This window comes from Sorex fumeus, unplaced genomic scaffold (assembly GCF_029834395.1).
Source record: "Sorex fumeus unplaced genomic scaffold, SorFum_2.1 ptg000129l, whole genome shotgun sequence".
In the NCBI taxonomy this organism is placed as follows: domain Eukaryota; kingdom Metazoa; phylum Chordata; class Mammalia; order Eulipotyphla; family Soricidae; genus Sorex; species Sorex fumeus.
The window spans coordinates 5,470,877-5,489,265 of NW_026606186.1; the positions used below are offsets into that span (position 1 = coordinate 5,470,877).

Below are 18,389 nucleotides of genomic sequence, written 5' to 3' on the forward strand. Positions count from 1 at the left end.
CCCCTCTCGGAGAGCCCGGCAAGCTACCGAGAGTATTCGATATGCCAGACACAGTAACAACAAAGTCTCCAATGGAGACGTTACTGGGCCCGCTCGAGCAAATCGATGATCAGCGGGAGGGCCTTTACTTTTACTTTACTTATTCATAATGTCAATTTTTTAAATTTTACATATCTTGGGGCTGGAGTGATAGCACAATGGATAGGGCCTTGCACGCAGTCGACCCGGGTTTGATTCCCAGCATCCCATATGGTCCCCTGCGTATCACCAGGAGTAATTCCTGAGTGCAGAGCCAGGAGTAACCCCTGTGCATTGCCAGGTGTGACCCAAAAAGCAAAAAAAAAAAAAAAAAAAAAAAAAAAGTACATATCTTAAAAAAGTTTTTGAAAAACATTTACTTTATCAGCTTAATTGATTTACAGTTTTGTGGAATTTTACAAGATTAGCTCTGTTCATCTAGATAAGTGTAGGTAACATCAGTTCCTCAATAAAAACAAAAAATGTTATTTTACCCATATGTAGGATAAGAAAGAAAGGTGGTAAGGGAACAGCAAGTGGTAAGAATCATCAACACTGAAAATTTTTTCAGGGCCAGAACTACAACACTGTGTGTAGGGGTTTGTCTTGCACATGGCCCACCCGGGTTCCATCCCCGGCATTCCGTATGGTCCCCCAAACCCTGCCAGGAGTAATTCCTGAGTGCGGAGCCAGAAGGAAACCCTGAGCATCGCTGGGGGTGTCCCCAAACAAACAACATCCCCCAAAAAGCCCCTGAAGATTTTGTGTGTAGCTCTGAACTTAGGTGGGGGCCTGTGGGTGGGTGGGGTGGGAGGATCCTTGGGACACTGGTGGACTGAGGTGATGGGTGTGGTGTGGGAAAGATGTAGGGTGGTAAGTGTCATCAGTAGTATTGGAAATCCCGTTTCCTCAGTTAAAATGGATTTTAACATGTACTTAGAAAGTTCTCCCAAGATGACGCATGGATGACAAACTGGCGTTTAAAAAGATTCACTTCTTAGGGAAATGTGAATCCAAACTGCAGTGAGGAATCTCCTCACACTTGTCGCATGCCTGTGAGAAAGTGGAGACAGGATGCCTGGTCCTTTCCGGGTAGGTTCGTTAGTGCCACTGGGAAGGGCCGAATTTGAGTTACGAATTTGAGTTACGCAGGTCCAGCGGAGGGAGCGCTCTTCCTTCCCAGATTAGGCCTGAAGGAGCCACGTGGCTTCCTGGCTGGTGATCACTGGCTGTTTTTCTCCGGAACTGCGTCCTCACTGAGACACGAGGTAGCCTAGGGCAGAGGAAGGAGAGCGGGTTTCCGGGTTGTGAAGACACTGAGGCAGCCCCTGAGTCGGGCGAGCCACGTGGCAAGTCACCAAGTGGGATCTGCCAGTGCCCACGAGGGTCGTTGAGACGACCACAGCCTCAGCCAACAGCCTGACTTACTATTCTGGTTCATGAGATCTGAGTTCTGGGGACCTGTGTTTTCCTTGGAGAAAGTTCTTTCTACCCAGGACTGGAGGATAGATCTGGGGGGGTAGCAAGAGGGGAGGGTGGAGGAGAGGCCAGAGGAAGAGAGGAGAGGAGAAGAAAGGGGAGGGGAGGGGAAAGAAAAGGGAGGGGAGGGGAGATGAAGACTTGGAATTAGTTGCCATTTCATTAAAGTTGTTGAAGGACAGTTCAAAGGGGCTGCCTGCCTTTGCCCAGCAACCAGTAGAAAGTGCAGCTTTTCTCATGTACTCCTCCTGGTTCTCCTCCTGGTTTTGTGCTTGTGGGGAGGTTGTTCTTGGTGTTGCTTGGGCGACCATGCGCTATCCAGGATCGAACCTGGGCCGCTGCCATGCAGAGTATGCATACCGACCCTGTGAGTCATCTCCTGGCCCTGCAAACCTAACAGCTCCAGGACTGGCCTCCATGCCTTCCGCCTGGGAGCTCAGGCCCTTTCCAGGCCCCACACCCTGCATGGTCTCCTGAACACTGTAGGTTGTAGCTAAAAAATTTTTTTGTGTGTTTGGGGGGGCATACCCAGCAATACTTAGGGATTCCTCCTGGTTTTACGCTCAAGAATTTACTTCTGGCAGTGCTGGGGGACCATATAGGGTGCTGGGGATTGAACCTATGTGCAAGGCAGGCACCCTACCTGCTGTTCCATCTCCTCAACCCCTCCTTCTTTTTTTTGACTCTGAAAATTTGATCGCTTTTCTTCCTCTCCCTCCCCTCCCCTCCCCTTCCACGCCTCTTCTTCCTCTTCCTCTCTCTTCCTTTTCTTCTCTTTTCTTCTCTCTTCTTCTCTTTCCTTTGTTTTCTTTTTTTAGTAAAGTAAAATATTTTAAGAAATTTACGTAGAAAAGTGTGAGGGAAGAGAAAGAGAGATGTGCTCCAGAGAGAACCCAGCATCTCTTGCCTGGAAGCTAAGTCTATATCTCAGGCGGAGCTGTGGCAGGTCTCCAGGGTGGAGAACAGCCTGTTTCTTCTTTTTAAAGGATTTTTACTGCCAGCAATAATAGAGAATGAAATGATTGAATAAAGATTTATGCAATTTAGAATAGAGTATTTTTTAAAAAATGTATTGCGTATAACCACAAATGAGGTTTCCCTAACCTACGTTGCGTTAGTATTAAAGTACATGAGAAAAGCTGCACTTTCTACTGGTTGCTGAGCAAAGGCAGGCAGCCAAGTGATGTCAAAAGTTTCTTCCAATATAAATGTTTCCTCTTTAGTGAGAGATAATTCACTTTCCCCATTTTATCATTCTTTTATTCTGGAAAGTACCTCTCCCGTGCCCCTCCCTTTCCTGGTTGTCCCTGCTGCTTGGCCCTGGAGAGAATGTCATCACAGGAGACGGGAAGCTTCAGGTTATTGTCTTCAGTTTCTTTATCCTTCCTTCTTGTGGGAAGATTCTGCTTCACAAAAAGCAGTACATACTATTAACACCTCCAGTGTATTCTGACATGTAACCGTTCCATCATGGGATGGGCTCTATGTCCCTGCCATGTCTGCAGCACCAGCGTTTGTGCCTCATGGTCTACTCAGCGTGAGCTTGACGTGCCCCTTTCTGGTGCTCAGGCCTGGCCTCTTTCTTAGCTAAGGCTGACCTTCATTACTGCCTCACTCAGAGTCTGGGAATCATGACTGCAGCCATACTGTGTGTCATCTGGGGCTGAGTCACAGAAACACCACACACTTCCTGCTCCTTCTTTTAGGATGCTCAGTGTTGGAACCCAGCTACCAACCTCTGCTGTGAGTTGCTCAAGTGATGTGAGAAACTGGCCCCGCACATCCTCCATGAAGGACCTGCGGGGATTGAGCCTGGGGTCAGCCGCATTCAAGGCAAACACCCTGCCCACTGTCCTATCACTCTGGCCCCTAATTTCCTTCGTATTTTTATTTTATTTTTTAAAAAGTTGGGCTATGTATAATGTTTGCTGTAGTTGTAGGCACTAGAGATTTCCTTTTATTTATTTTTGCTTTTTGAGTCACACCCAATGATGTTCAGGGGGTTACTCCTAGCTCTGCACTCAGGAATCACTCCTGATGGTGCTTGAGGGACCATATGGGATGCCAGGAATTGAACCCGGGTCAGGTTGGCCATGTGCAAGGCAAACACACCCTACCCCTGTGCTCAGGCCCCTCCTTCTTTTTTTCTTTTTATGTAGGAGTACTGCTATTTATTTAGCCACTGATTAGCTGATTGAATTGGGCATGAACTCCACCTTACTTTATTTTTTTTTCATTTTTTATAATTTTATTTATTGAATCACCGTGCAAGCAATTACAAAGCTTTTGGGTATAAGTCTCGGTCATACAATGAAACACCCGTACCTTCACCAGTGCCCATTCTCCACCACCAAAAACTCCAATATACCCCCTTTCCAAACCCTCCCCCTACCTGTGGGGCAGATGATTTCCACATTACTCTCTCTCTACTTTGATTACATTCAATATTTCGACACCAGACCCACCATTATTATTTGGGATTTTACCCCAACATTCAGATCTGCCGAAAAGGCAACAGTAGACAAATTTTGTTTTCTATTGTTGGTTAAGAATAACATATGATGTCACGTGGCTGTAGTAGTCGCCGTGCGATTTTGAAATTCCAAAATTTTAACACTTAAATCTGGAGGGATTTCTGCCAAAACTTGCTGGGTTCTGAGATTTGTTCCTGAGTCTCTAGAATCATGGCTGTTAAGCAGCTTGATCAGAAGCCAGAAAGGCCGTTCATGGGTGGCGACTTGGAGTCTCATTGGGATGGGGAGGAAAGGGCCGGCTCCACCCCCATCCTGTGAGGCCCCGCTTGTCTCATCACTGAGGGCCCAAACCTGACTGTCCGGTGGCCTCTGGAGGATGGCGGCCACTGAGCCACCTAGGGAGAGCAGGTGAAGGGACAGTATCCTTTCCCCCTTGGGGTGGCCCAGCGACAGTAACCTACTGCAGAGTCCGGATGCATTTCTGCCAAAAGCCACTGGGTTCTGAGATTTGTTTCTGAGTGTCTTGGATCATGGCTGTTAAGCAGCTTGATCAGGAGCCAGAGAGACTGTTCGTGGGCGACGACTTGGGGTCTCGTTGGGGTAGGGAGGAAAGGGCCGGCTCCACCCCCTCCCATGAGGCCCAACTTGTCATCACTGAAGGCCCAAACCTGATTGTCCAGTGGCCTCTGGAGGATGGCGGACACTGGCCCACCAGGGGGAACAGGCTAAGGCATGAAACCTATTCCCACCTGGGGTGGCCCAGCATTGGTAACCTACTGCAGGGACCGGATGCATTTCTGCCAAAAGCCGCTGGGTTTCGAGATTTGTTTCTGAGTCTCTGGGATCATGGCCATTAAACAGCTTGATCAGGAGCCAGAAAGGCTGTTCATGGGCAACAACTCGGGGTCTCGTTGTGATGGGGAGAAAAGGGCTGACTCCACCCCCCATCCTGTGAGGTCCCATGTGTCTCATCACTGTGGGCCCAAACCTGACTGTCCAATGGCCTCTGGCGGATGGCGGCCACCAGGCCAACAGGGGGAACAAGCCAAGGCATGAAACCTATTCCCACCTGGGGTGGCACAGTGCCGGTAACCGACTGCAGGGACCAGATGTATTTCTGCCAAAAGCCATTGGGTTTCGAGATTTGTTTCTGAGTCTCTGGGATCATGGCCGTTAAGCAGTTCAATCAGGAACCAAAGAGACCATGCCTCCAATTATATAGCTGAACCCGAGGTGTTTGTGGGTGTGTCTCCCACATACCTAACTTTTGGCCATTTACTTTCTTGGTAAAGTTTGCCCTAAGTTTTTGAGGTCTGGCCAAAGGCACAGCAGCAATTTTGAGGTATCTGGAAGTCTGAAGGCATCATCAGGCTGCTGATGCACTCGCCTCACAAGTAAGGATTGACCTGCTGGCGGCACCATACCCCCTCCCCCTTTGTGTTTTTAAAGGAGGGAGGTGAAGGTGTGTACTCTGAGGTGATGGTGTAAATGATCCCTAGTGGCTAGGGACAGAGGGGCAGCACCAGTTCTGAAGACATTGAGGAATCAGTCAACATGTCCTAGATTTCTTAAGTCTCAAATGCTCCCAGCATAGGTGAGGTCTGAATGGCCACTTCGGAGAAAGGATAGGGAGGGAGCGTGGAAGGGTGCCAAGAGAAAAGACAGTGCGTGAAGGAGTCTGGCCTGGAGGGTGAGTGGATTTAGGGATAGATCAGGCATTGATGTTTCAAATGCATGAAACTTTGTCACTAGCTTATTTTGCAAAAAAACAGCAAACGTACCCTTTATAGTTATAGAATGAGTGCCATAAGCTGTGTAGCTCTTGCTGAATTCTGTGTTTCTGTCAGTTCTGAATTGTTTCATATTTAGGTTGATTATAGAGTTGAATAAATGAACTAAAGGGAAGGACGGGACCAAGTGAGTGTAATTCCCAGCTTGCTGGTGCTTCTCGGTAGATGAGGCTTGAGTTTGTTGTTTCATTAGGAGATAGTGTTATTCCCAGTTACAAAGAGAGGAATCAAGACTCAGGAAAGTAATTTAGTCCAGTGAGACAGCTAGCAAGTGGCACGGCTACACAAGCTACTTTTTATTTTTTGTCTGACTTTATACAATTTTTGCTATTACAGTTAAAATAATGACATTGAAATATAATCAGAAAAACTGTGGAAGAGATAATTTCCTCTGAGGATTATTGAAGTCCCATAAGTAAAATTAAAGCAACACTTGATATATATGTCTCTGTTTTCAGTAGCTTCATACTTTGAAACTGTTATTTTCTGTTACTGGCCAATTTATGTAATTGGGCTATTATAATCTTATCTGGCATTCTCCTAATATTTAGATAATTAGGTAAAAGTAGCTGTACTGAGTGGAGTGATTTTTCACTTTGAAGTGTCAAAAAACAAAGATCATTGAGAATGAAAAGAATTTTGTTACTAAAGAGTTCATGTTATTGCAGATCTTTTTGATAGAAGATTTTAGGCACTATGGTTTACAAAACTGTTAATGTTAAGATTTCTTACATAAACTGTTCCAGTACCACACCTGTTTGTCAGTGTACACTTCCCTCCACCATTGTTCCAATGTCCCCCTCTCCTGCCCTTGGTAGCTTCCTGCTGAAGACCAACCAGGTCTCTGTTTTTGTTGCCTTTGGGCATTTGTTATTCCCCTGCTGTATTTCTTTATATCCTGCGTATGAGAGAGATCATTCAGTATCTGTCCTAACTTCACCCCATAGATACTCTCCAGATCCATCAAGTAGTAGCAAACTGCGTAGTTTTATCTTTTCTTTCTTTCTTGTTTTATTTTTTAGCCGCGCCCAGTGATGGTCAGGACTTACTCCTGGCTCTGTGCTCAGGATCACTCTTGGTGGGCTCAGGGAACCATACAGGGTGCCTGTGATGGAACCCAGGTCAGTTTTGTGCAAGAAAGACTATCTTTCTGGCCCTGCTTTCATCTTTTCTTAAAGTTAAGTAGTATTCCATTATGTATGTGCATCACAATTTCTTTATCCAGTTACCTGTTCTTGGGTCTGCTCTAGGTTTAGTTTTGTGAGTAGTGCTGCAGTGAATGTAGGAATGCAGGTATCTTGACAGCTGAGAAGTTCTAGGTCCCTTGGAGTAGATGCCAAGAAGTGGAATTGCTGGGTCATATGCCGCTCAATTCCTAGTTGTTTAATTTTTTTAATCGGATCACAGTTACAAAGTTGTTCATTATTGGGTTTCGATTACATAATGTTCCAACACCCTTCCCCTTACCAGTGTATATTTCCCACCACCAGTGTCCCTAGTTTCCCTTCTGCCAACTCCCCCTGCCCCCCTAGCCTGCCTCTATGGCAGGCACTTTTCTTCTCTCTTCCCTCTCCCTGTCTCCCTCTCTCTCGGCATTATGGAGTTTCCTAGTTTTTTGAAATGTGTTCATACTGTTTTCTAGACTTTCTGGATCATGCACTATGGGTTGTACCAATTTACATTACTATCATCTACTTTTGAGTTACAGTTTCTCAGTGTCCCTGCCAGCACTTGCTTTGTTTTTGTTTGTTTTGTTTAGGTATGTTTGGGTGTCCACACCGGACAGTGGTCAAGGCTTTCTCCTGGCTCTGTACTGGCTCTGTACTCAGGGATCACTCTTGGTGGACTGTAAGGACCTCAGAAGGGTGTGTGTTCGAGGGCTCTCCGGGCGGCTCTCTCACCGCCCGCGTTTGGTGCTCTTGAGCCGCTATGTATGGACAGGATGGAGATGGCTGTAGGCCATGGGCAGGCGAAGGAAGAACGAGGACCAGGCTGGTTGCTGATTAGTTACCGTTTATTCAATCTTTCGCCTCTCCGATCTCATGCATTCTTCCTTCCTTGCCCCTCATTCCTCCATCCCTGCCCATCTCACCTTGCTGCTTCTTGCAGCCTGGACTCGACTTCTCGGCTCTTGATTCTGACTCCTCTTGAATCTGACCCCCCCTGCTTCTCTCTCTACCCCTACTTATATCTCTCCACCTAGCCCTCGGGGCCCATGCTCCCCACCTGGTCTGGAAGCATAAACAACATAAGGAAGCCCTTCCTGATGGCCTGCAGCCCAAAATAGTTCTAAAGGTGTTTTTCTCTAGTTATTTTTGAATGGACATAGTAAAAGATACATTGAAGCTTATAGGGCAGCTCTCCTGGTAACATCTTGCCACAGACTCAGACTACAGCACTCAGGTCAGGTTAATCATTCCTAACCCTAGCAGGGTCCAAATCTAGTTACTACTTTTTGAATCGTGACAGCATCTGTCCATGACCAAGTTCTTACTTATAGTTAAGCATTAGGCACTTTGGCCAGGCCCATCTCGATGCCAGGGTAGGATAGCTCACCACTTGCCCTGGGTCCACCCAGTCCCTCGTCAGGATCCTGCTTTTGGGGGTGCTAGGAAGGGCAGCTGAGGCTTAGGTTGAGATGCCCAGGGGTAAAATACCATTTAGAGTCAAATGATTCCCACATAACAAAAGCGTAGCATCTTCCTGTGCCCATACAAAAAGGACATTGCTCTGAATATACTATACAAAGGCCTTACGGAGAAGAGTAAAACAGTATTTACAAGTCAACAGCACAAAGAAAGAAGTTACAAATAAACACAGAGGAAAGGGAGCACTGTGATGGGAACAACCCAATAAACATAAACTACCTGAAGCTATGTTATCCTACAGTGGGCTCAGGCTGTGGTGCTGGGAATTGGACCTCCTCAGCTTCATATAATATGGCATGTGTCTTACCCGCTGTACTGTTGCTCCAGTCCAGCCCTTGGCATTTAAACATTTTAGCCATTGTGGCAGTTGTAAAATAGTATTATTTTGTAAAGAAAACAAATTATGTCATTAATTCAGTTACCATAGTATTGAATGCTATCACCTCCATTTCTACCCATTCCACCATTTTCACATGGTTTCATATCGTCTTTGCAGCTGCTTGAAAGGCCAACTTCACGAAGTGATGCCATTATTGAAAGGAACGTGGAGTGATTTCAGGTGTAAATAGAATGACCTAGGACTTGCAATTTGTGCTGGTTTTCCCTGAAAGTTAAATATATCCCATATCCCATCCATACTTGCAAATTTGTTGGGGTGCCCTCATGGTATGAGCTATAGCAATGAATCACGGTCACCCCTAGGGAGTAGAAGTTTCACATGTTTCTTTATACTTTCTGGATTTTCCTTTTTTTTACCCCAGCTTGCTGTTTTGGGACTGTATTTGGTGATGTCCAGGGGACCGACCATGCAGTGTGCTGTGGAACCCAGGCCTCTCAAATGCAAACCATGTGCTCAGCCCTCTGAGCCATCTACCTGGCCCCACATTTTGGTTCTATTTTTTTTTTTCTTGGCGGGTTGTGGTTTGGGCCACACCTGAATTAAAAGAGCCTCACAGATGTAAGGCAAAGGACCCTATTGCTGAGCCACTTCTGGGCTGACATAAGTGTTTGATCTCAGTATTGGTTGATTCTTGGGTTTTGGGGACATATGCAGCTGTGCTAGAGGGTGTTTTGTCTCATTGCTTGGTACTCACTTCCATGAGACTTAGGTGAGCAATGTGGTGCTGGGGATTGAATCTGGGGCTCTCTAAAAGCATGCAAATTTGAGCCATTCAAATATAGCAAATATAGCACCCAATACTGTGGTAACTGAATTAATGGCATAATTTGTTTTCTTTACAAGTTAACACTATTATACATATATGAAACATTTTATGACTTCCCAGTCCTAATACATAATATGTTTAGAAGAATTTAGCTAACGTCCATTCAGCAGGTCTGAATAATGCTATTTCGTAAAATGTTGTTGCATTATAAAATTAAAAAAATCCTGGCTGATGTTGAAGGAAACCTCTTTTTTTGTCTTGTTTTTGTTTTGTTTTGGGGCCGCGCCCAGCATTGCTCAGGGTTTATTCCTTGTGCTGCACTGAGGAATTCTTTCTGTTGGTGTTTGTGGACCATACAGGATGCTGGGGATCGAACTGGGGCCAGTATGTGCAGGGCAAGGGCTCTACCTGCTGTGTTATCTCTCCAGTCCAAGAAACCTCATTTTAAGGGACCTTTTTCATTCTACATTGTTTGGTTTGGTCTCAGCTGCCAAGCACCCATCCACAGTGCCAAATGGGGAAGGGACTCCCTTGTACCTTTTTCCATTTTCTTTTCCCTTTTCGCCCCTCCTGCAGTGGTTAGGGTCACTCTCTAAGGTACTTGGAGGATGTGTAATACTAGGAATCGAACCTGGGGCTCGTCTCTGCAAAGGGTCTTCCTTTTTGTCTTCTTGCTGTCTTCCTGGCCCCACACCCCTCAGCCTTAAGTTTTAATCTAATGTCCTTTTTCTGTTCTACGCAGAGTACCGTGCATTGCCGAGTCAATTTTTAAAAAATTTTTTATTCTAATGTAGATAAAGGCCACAACTATTGATACAGTTCTATAATTGAACTTGATCAGATAATAAAGCTCCAATATTAAGATCAATAAGCTTCAAAAAAATTTTTTCTTTTAATGTGAAAATTTTCTATCTCCTCAGGAGGTTGTTAAGTCCTTGTCTAAGGATTTACTAACCCGCTTGTGGCTAGTGAGGCTTCTGTGTTGCTGTTTCTGTTTGCTGGGTTTAGTTGGCTTCCCTTTTCCTTCCCTGCTCCTTCCGTTGGGTCCGGTGTGCTCCTACTGCAGGTTCAGTACTGAGGAGCTGGGAGTTGGGGTAGACCTGAGGCTTCAGGTTCAGTGGCTTGGGCCATGAGTGAAGCCTGTCCGCAGCTGTGGGGTGTGCTGAGGCTGCTCTCCTGAGGGCGGCCCAGAGTTGGCAGCCCCAGGGGCCGGGGTGACCTGCGTGTCCTTGGAGAGTCAGTCGGGAATTGGTGGAGCGGGGCTAAAGGGTGAGTGGGTATGGCGGTGGCTGTGGCTGGTGACTGTGGCCCTTTATTTCTGCATCTCCACAGCGTCTCAGAACTTTGTTATTTTTCAGAAGCCTCCACAGTTTTGAGGAGCATTTATCAAGTTGTTACTTGTCTCTGAGTGAGAGCAGCTCCTGGTGGGGCTGGTCTTCTTAGGGTACCTCACTGGAAGGTCACTGTGAATTGCTGCTTGGCACTGTGGAGTCACCATGCACATCCGCAGGGCAATGCAAATTGTTTCTGCTCCACTTTCTTGAAGGCAAAGTTCAGCTATATTTAAAAATTATTACTTCTGTTTTCTTTTGGGGCCACACCCGACAGTGCTCAGGGTTTACTCCTGGCTCTGTGCTCAGGAATCATTCCTGGCAGTGCTCGGGGACCATTTGGGAGGCCAGGGCTCCAGCCCGGGTCTGCTGCATGCGAGGCAGGCACCTGTCTCTTGGGTCCTTCTCTCTCTTCTCTGCGGGAGAGATGGAGGTTCCTGTCTCTTCAGTCCTTCATTGGACTGCCTGCCTTGGACACCCAGACAGACATTGCTCCAGGATGCTGTTGGAAGTCAAGGCCTGAGTATCTATTTCAGGTTTCTGTGTGCCTGGCGCTGTAGGGGTGCAGGGTGGTGAGAATCTGCATTCCTCTGGCTTCTGGTGTGTGTGTGTGTGTGTGTGTGTGTTTATTTGCACACCCTCTGTCACTTGATAATGCGTGCAGCACTAGCCGGCAGCAGAGTTTAGTTTACAGAGCTTGGAGTACTGACCTGCTGATGCCTTCTCAGGACAGGTTGCTCATTGTTAAGAGGTTGGGGTCTTATTTTAGTGTTCTGTTTATTTTTATTTGTTTCTACCTTTTGCCTTTCTCGTCTCCGTTGTTGTCTTTGTGGAGGTGTCTGGGGTTGCACCCGGGGGTGTGTGCCGAGGTTCCTGTCCAGGCTTCCAGACTCACGCCTGAGGCGGGCGCTGCCCTCTGTGGATTCTGGGTTGGCCTTCCCCTGCCTCCCTGCTCCTCAGCAGCCTGCTCGTCTCAGGGCTTTCCCGTCTGACTGGGCTCGGGGGTCTTGGCTCGCTCCCCCCTCTTCGTGCATCTTTGTCGTGTGTCTTCAGTATTTTCTCCCATGCGTGTGTTGCTTGTCATCAGTGGAATACTCAGCACCTGGCCAGGGAGCGCAGCACGCTGTCCCCTCTCTGCCGCTTTCTCCTCTGCCGTGTTCTTTTCTGGATGCCGCTGCCTTGGTCCCCCTGCCTTCCCATTGCCTTCCTTTCAGACTGGGTCACCCCGCAGCCAGGAGGGCCAGTTGCCCCGTTGTTTGACGTTCATATCTTGAGAGCCCTCTCTACCTTACAGTCATGTGGTCTCCTTCACCTGCTTTTCTTTTTCCCCCAAAGGTTCACATCCAGCAGTGTGTTGGGGGTGGGGCGTGAGGGGTGGTTGGGAGGCAGGCGACTCCTAACTCCATGCCCCCAGTGGCATTTATTTCTTTTGATTGGTTGATGTAGAGGGATAAAATCTAGTCCCTATGAATTCTTATTGGCCAGTGGTAGAAGTCCATGATATTTTAGAGGATGGGTGTTTAATTTTATCAGATGCTTTTTCCTTGTTTATTGAAGGAATCCTGTTTTTTTTTTAAATATGTATTGAGTTTCATTGATTTTCTTTCTAATATTAAATCGATTCTTGTATTTCTTGCTTAGTCATGGTACTTTTATCTTTTTTTTCGTGTATTGCTGTATTCAGTTTTCTAACTTTTCTTTTTTTCTTTAGGATTTGTACATCTCTGTTTATATTCATATATCTTTTGGGCTGACATCAAGGCTATCTGGGTTTTATAAAATGGATCGAGAAACTTTACCTCTTCATTTTTAGAAAAGTTTGCATAATGTTGGTGGCTTTTTTTTTCTTTCCATAAATGGGTAGACACATTCTCCAATGAAGCTATGTGGTGGTTTCATTTGGGAAGCTGTTTATTTATAGATTTGTTTCATTAACAGATATAGGACTATTTAGATTCTCCATTTGTTTTTGTTTCAGTTTCAGTCTGCTGTTTTTCTGGGAAGACAAATGATATGTTCAGGATCCTGCTTCTGATAATGAATAAACTTTCCAATCCTGTCCTTTTTGAAACTGTGCCATGCTAGCATAATATATACTTTGCAGTTGTATCCTCTCCACTGGATTATAAACCAGCAGGTAGGTTCTCTATCTGTTAAAACTTGGTATAATTTGAGCCTAGGGCCAGATGGAGACTTGAGTTAAACTGAAGTATACTGAGTGTTTGCATTAAGATTTTAAAAGGGGAGAATTTGACTTAAATATATAGTTGCTTTGGTTCTGTAAAGTTCATTTTGGCTCTGTAAAAATGAGGCATATTTTACCTATTGCTCAAATGGGTTATTATTGCTGATATTGAATAAAAAGGTATAATTGATGAATTGGAAATGCAATTCTTGAACTTTTGAAGTATCATTTATAGTACTGCAATGATTTTTTTTCTAGGCTATACTCATTTTTATTCCCTAACACCTGCAGAATTGGTATCTGCCTATAATTCTTGGGCAATAGAAAGAAAAATTACATCATTTTTCCATGTCATGTTTAGTTACAATTTTTTTAAAAAAAATATGTTTCTGTTTAACAGAGAATGTATCTTGAATTATTTGGTGGGGATGTGGGTCATGGGCCACACCTGGCAGTTCTCAAGGACCACACGTAGGGGTTGAACTGGGGTTGGTCTTATGCAAATCAAGCCCCTTAACTCCTGTGCTGTCTCTCAGGCACCTTGATTAAATTTGTTATTGGAAATTTTAATGAATAGTTAATATTTTTTATACCATAAAATGTGTTCATCGTGTTCTAGAGGACAGTCTTTGCCTGGAAAGCTTAGCAGGCTGGAGTATGTACTTGGCAGGCATGAGAACCAATGGTCCCCAGCACTGCATGGTCTCTTGAGCACCACTAGGACTGACCCCCATGTGCAATGGGGCATAGCCCCTGAGTGCTGCAACAGTGTGGCTCAAAGAGAAAAACAGAAAGAGTAAAAGAAAAAAAAATAGGCGACTTAGTCTAAGATTCACACGTTTGGGAAGAATGTGAGTTTGAATGGAGAGAGTTCAGTTGAAGGTCTGCTGTTATAAAATATGTAGTTCGTTGCCAAAAGAAATATTACCTAGCAGCAGTTTAAATGTGCCAGGAGAGGCCAGGGAAGGCCTGTGGTGGAAATTGTACAGAGGAGCTATCAGCCTAGTTCCCTAAGAGTTTCAGATGGGAAAGAAAAGTTTATGATGCTAAAGAATTTTATGGATGGCTAGTCCATCAGAAATGAATCTTCAATGCTCGAATTTTTTTAAATATAAGTTTATTGTGTTCTTGTGCTTCTTGTACTGCATAGACATAAAATTAATTATATTTATGTACTTTTATAATTTTGGTTTATTCAATTATAGTTTAGGTTACTTATTTATAGTAGCATTAAAATATGTGTATGTGTTTGTATATACATATTTTTGTTTGGTTTGATTTGGGGGCCATACCTAGTGATACTCAGGGATCACTTCTGGCTCTGTGCTCAAGAATATATTCCTGGGGCCAGAACAAGCACAGCAGTCAGGGTGTTAGCCTTGCACATGGCCAACCCAGGTTCGATCCCCGGCATCCCATATGGTCCCCCGACCATCACCAAGAGTTAATTCCAGAGTGCAGAGCCAGAAGTGACCCCTGAGCATCTTTGGGTGGGACCCAAAAAGAAAACAAGTAAATACATAAAAGAATATACTCCTGGCAGTGCTTAGGGGATGGTATGGGATGCTGGGGATGGGACCATTGTCAACTGTGTGCAGGGCAGTCCCCCTCCCCGCTGCTCAGGCCCTAAAATGTCTAATTTTGATGTGCATACATCCCACACCTCACTACCTCCAAAGCCCAAGACCCTCCACCTATGTGCCTGGGTCACATCAGGTTCACCTTTTCATTCCTTCCCCTGGCCCCCTTGCTTGGTAATCCAGGCCAGTGGTTTGTTTCCATTGATATTGTCTGTTCTCTTGATTTGTTTTTCTGGGTACCACAGGTGAGTGAGATCAGCCAGCATTTGTTCTTTCTTTGATTGCATTTTCATGATTCCTCTCATTTCTGTTTTAATGAGCTACAAGAGCCCATCTTTTCTTGGGGCTGTGTAGTATTCATTGTGTATGTTTACCACATTATTTATTATGCCTATCATCAGACATGTTTCAAATGCTGGCCATTATACAAAACACTGCCACGAATATAGGTGTGCATCCATCTTTTCAAGGTCAGATCATGTTTTTGTGTTTTGGGGGCAGAGCCCAAGAAGTGCATTTCTGGGTCTTATGAAAGTTCTGTTCTTTTGAGAAATCTCTTTCCTATTTTCTGTAGACGCTGAATCAGACAACATTCTCACCAACAGTTAATGAGGGTTCCTTTTTCACACATCCTCACCAGTACTGGTCGGTTTCAGTCTTTTTGCTGTGTGCCATTCTCACTAGTGTTGGATAATATCTCATTGTTTTGATTTGCATTTTCCTAAGTGATGAAGAAACACTTTTTCCTGTGCTTACTGGCTGTCCATATGCCTATTTATCTCTTATTTACATTTTTGTTTCTTTCTTTTTTTTGTCCTGTGTTTAGGGGCCATACCTGATAATGCCCAGGGATTACTCTTGACTGTGCTCAGGGATCACTCCTGGTGAGGTTTGGGGGACCACAGGGATTGATCTCAAGTCAGCTGCATGCAAGGAAGCCCTTCCTGTTGTACTACTTCTCTAGTCCCTTGAGATTTAGTTTTTTAGTTCTAAAATGTACTTGATTATCATCTTCCCAATTTATTATAAGTTGAAATTTACTTTTTGTTAAAATAATACTTTCCATGTGCATGCACATTTCTCTTTTGATATTAAAGAAGCAGTAAAGATTGTGGGGGTCAGAGTGATAGTATAGCGGGTAGGACACTTGCCTTGCTCAGGGCAGACCTGGGTTCAATCCATATGGTCCCTTGAGCCCGCCAGGAGTGATCCCTGGTGTAGAGCCAGAAGTAAGTCCTGAGCTCTGTCGACTGTGGCCCCCAAACAAAACAAAAAAATAGTAATGATTGAGACTGTAAACATAAGGAAGTGAGCCAAGTTATTGCTCAAAGAAATGAATGCATGCTTTGCCTGCAGGAGGCCCTGGGTTCAGTCTCCAAAACACCCCTGGGAGTGACCTTTGTGCACAGAGCTGGGAAAACCCTCCAGCACAGACATGGCCCAAAAATAAGAATAAAAGGAGAGTGAGTGAGGACAGAGCTGCTGATTAGAGATTTAATTAAAATTTGATTGAGACTTGATGGAGGAAAAAGTAACTGACGCAGGTGCTAAAAATACTTTTCAGGAATTACCTAAAGAGGCAGTGCCTGCAGGAAGCACACTGATTCACCTCACCAATTTTCTACAGGCACCAGGTTTTTTCGGAGGTAGGAGTAAGGCACTGAGCTGAAAATGGGGCTCTGATTTGAAGTCTGTAACTTGAAAGGTCAGATCTCCCAGTCCCCTGTTTCATACTAGACCACTGTCTCCCCTACCCACCTCCGCTGTCCCCAAGCAGCTGAATGTGGCGGGGCCGGGTCTCTATCAGGAGAGACCATTTGGGAAGGAACAAGTGAGTCACAGCCCTGAGAGAGGGAGAGAACAATGATATCCCTCCTCGCCCTCGTGTCTCAGACTTTGATCACAAAAGCCAAATAAGTCTGAGAACAGACTGTCCTGAGATTCGAAGGTACCTGATGGAAGAGATGCTTCCTTCTAGGGAAGCTTGTCCACACCAGAGCTACCCATCACATCTTAGTGCCGCATTCCTAAATTGGAACACACCCCAAGATCATGAAACATAGGAACATTCCTTCAAAACCGTGAATAACATGTCGAGATTAACATGCTTAGAAAGAAATCTGAGGCCAGGACAGTAATGCAGTGGGCTGGAGCACATGCTTTGCACACAGAAGGCCCAGCTTGATTCCTGGCACTTCATAGCCCCCTTACATGACACTGCCAAGCGCATCTTCTTTGGAATATGAGCTATCTCTTTTCCTTTTCTTTTTGTTTTTGGGCCACGCCTGGTGGTGCTCATGGCTTACTCCTGACTCTGTGCTCGGAATCAGTCCTGTATCTGGTGCCCTGGATTGTGGACAGGCCCGAGTGAGCACAGACAGGGCAAGCATCCTACTCACTTTGCGCTCTCTCTTTGGCCCTGAGTGTATGAATATGTTCTGGAATTAGATAATAGTGTTTGAATTAGGTAAGAGTATCTAATGCAGAACTTGGTGAATATACTAAAACCCACTGATTCATATGTGGTAAAGAGCTGCGTTTTAACTCAAGCTGTTATAAAGAAACAACTGTTATGAATGGCTTCCTTGAATGACTAATTATGGGTTGTTTTGTGTTATGAGTCCATGGATTGGAATCATAAAGCTTTTAGTCACCTCCAGACCAGGTGAGACAGAGAAGCCCTGGAGGAAAGTATTGTATGATCCTGCAGCAGGCTCCAAATAAAAGTTGCTTTTCAGAGTTGCTACTGTGTGGTCAAATACCAGGTAATATTTGTTTTATTTAGTTTAGGGGTGTGTGTGTGTGTGTGTGTGTGTGTGTGTGTAATTAAAAAATTGTTTTGTTTTGTTTTGTGTTCACACTCTTCTATTCTTAGGACTTACTTCTGACTCTGTGCTCAGGGATCACTCCTGGAGGGGCTTGGGGGACTGTATGGGGTGATAGGGATGGAATTTAGCTTGGCTGTATTTAGTCAGCCTGTACTGCCTCTCCTGATTCTGAGTAATGTACAACATTAAAGATCTCTTTCCCGTATTAGTAAGTGTTTTGGTTTGTTTCTCAGTGAATGTGTTGGGAACTGCAAAGATGATCTGGCAGGCCAGATGAGGGCATTGTGCTCTGTCTGAATTTTGTAGCCTAGAGAGAGTGATGAAGGGGTAGGGGCCAGATCTCCAAATGTCACTGCCTTCAGATGCATTCAGGATGCTTCTCCTTTGAGATCAGCAGGTATGTTATAAAGCTGGGTCCAGCCACATAGCGTGTGTACCTCATATGAGAAATTTCTTTGTCATTTCTCCAGTTACTTTTGCCAGAAGGGTTTTAATATTGCAGGAAGAGTATGATGTCAACTCTTTTGTCTTTTTTTCCCCTGTTTTATTCTCTTTTCCCCCCCTTTCTCTTTCTTTTTTTCTTTTCCTCTTGTTGAACTCTTTAGTATTTTTGGATTAGAATGATCTTGTTCTTCTGTCAACTTGACGTGTCCACTGAACCCCTCTCCAGTAACCGACATTCTCTTTTTGTCTTTTTTTTTGACAAGTCTCTTTTTACTTGTGGTAAAATTCCTGTTGGACAAGCACCACCAACTATCTGTGAAGGTACAGCTCTGTGGAGCTTAAAATTAGATCTGCTTCCTTCCTTTGGCTCACCATCTAAATGTAGTAGGCGAGATTCTCCTTTCCTAGATGTCATTAAAAATAGAAGATTCCCATCTGTCAGGAAG

General features: G+C 44.9%; 1 protein-coding gene across 2 annotated transcripts in view; it reads left to right on the forward strand.

Moving 5' to 3' along the window:
• The window catches only part of SCAI (suppressor of cancer cell invasion), a 132,768-nt gene that overhangs the window by 18,819 nt on the left and 95,560 nt on the right, over window positions 1-18,389 (forward strand). For both annotated transcript variants that reach the window (XM_056138658.1, XM_056138659.1), the window contains exon 3: window positions 12,885-13,043. The gene's annotated coding sequence lies outside the window, so the exon portion shown is untranslated. The remainder of the gene's footprint in view (window positions 1-12,884; window positions 13,044-18,389) is intronic.